We start from the raw sequence: 1,722 nt of genomic DNA on the forward strand, positions 1-1,722 counted from the left end.
CTAATAATAACGACACGAACCACGACATCGCGCGACAAACATTCGATCGTTCGGTTTGACGAATCGCCGACCATCCGAATCAAACAGAGCGACGATTCATCCGTTTTCAACCGTCACCAAATTTTCCAACCAACTTTGGTGTTTACCGTGATCGTCGTCGTCGTCGTCGTCGTCGTCGTCTTCGTCTTCGTCGTCATCGTCGTCGTCGTTGTCGTGGTCGTTCGCCGCATCTCGCCTCTCCCGATGTGAGTCGTGAATCGTAAGACAGAAAAATCGGCGAGTAGCGCACGCGGTGGTGGAAAATCGTGGTGGATCCTTGGAACGACGATCGGTCACGAGGGATTCGAAAGTTATCGCGACTCATGGTCGCGCGGCAACTCTCCACTGGCGGATCCACTTTGGCTTTTTCGTTTTCGTCGCTTTAAGTTCGCGTAAAGTAACCGGTGTGGCGTGGTCCAGTGTCACACGCACGGAGGTCGTTAGCTGTTTTCCTTTTACCCTCGCGTCGCTTTTTGCGCACATCGCGTTCCGTTCGATTGTTTGTCAGCAAACCGGGAAGTAGAAGAATCGCGGTGTGATAGCGGGTCTTGCCAGGTGTTTGCTCGCGGTGCGTGCGACGAACGTGCGTGCTCGTGGCGAACAACGCGACACGTATCGGTCGTGCTGTTACTCGTGTGTAGTGTGCACGAGCCAACTTTCGCGAACGTAATTATACGTTGCACCGATTCTTCGGAGTGGTGAGAAGAAGAAGAAGAAGAAGAAGAAGCAGCAGCAGAAGAAGAAGAAGAAGAAGAAGAAGGAGGAGTAGGAGGAGGAGGAGGAAGAGAAGGAGTAGAAGAAGAGGAAAGGGAAGAAGAAAGGGGAGAAGAAAAAAAGTAGTATCTAGTAGCGATGACGTTACCGGTGATATCTCATTCCTGACCGAAAGAAGAGTATTTCGCGAGAAAGAAGTACGCGCGTGATTACGACCCTTGGCGACTCCGGAAGGATACGCTCTCCCACGGCAGCCAGGGGGAGGGAGAGCCGTCGAGCGAAAGAGAAACGGTGATATAGAGGAAGACAGAGAAAGAGGGGGAGGAGGAGGAGGAGGAGGAGGTGGTGGTGGAGCTGTGGTAGAGAGGGAGGAAGAAAGAGAGAGAGAAACCCGTTAAGGCGGTACGAGTAACGTGTCGGTGGAAGTTCTTGCGATTGATAGAGGGACTAAGAGAGAGGGATAGAGCCAAGTCGACGAAGGTAATCGGTAGCATCAACCTGCGTGCCTCGACAAAACCGATTAAAGACGAGCGAGCAACGATCCTTTCGCCTGCTTTGTCGCTAATTCAGCGTCGTCGTTCGCCTTTTCGTTCGGTTACCGGCTGCACGACCGATCTTCAGCCAGGATCATTCGCAGTGTAACGAGTACCCTCGGCGATATCGGGCACAGGAAGCCTCGACGATCTAGTCGGTCGTTTGCATTCAGGATCCATCGCACGTCGCCTCGATGCTACCTCGTAAACCAATTCCGTGGTTCCCTATCTTCGCGAACAAGCCGTTCTGACTGGCGCGCGTCGTCGATCTTCTGGTTCGCGTTGACGAGCGACACGGATCGTCCGTCGACGAGATCGAGTCCTCGTCGATCGGCTCGTGGAGGATCGGTGTTGGCCGCGGTAGAATCGCAGCCACGGGGGTCCGCAATAATGCGAGAGTATCGGAAACGCGGTAAATGGACGATAACGGCGGGCC

The sequence above is a fragment of the Bombus impatiens genome, unplaced genomic scaffold (assembly GCF_000188095.3).
Source record: "Bombus impatiens unplaced genomic scaffold, BIMP_2.2 scf_0640, whole genome shotgun sequence".
NCBI classification, from domain to species: Eukaryota; Metazoa; Arthropoda; class Insecta; order Hymenoptera; family Apidae; genus Bombus; species Bombus impatiens.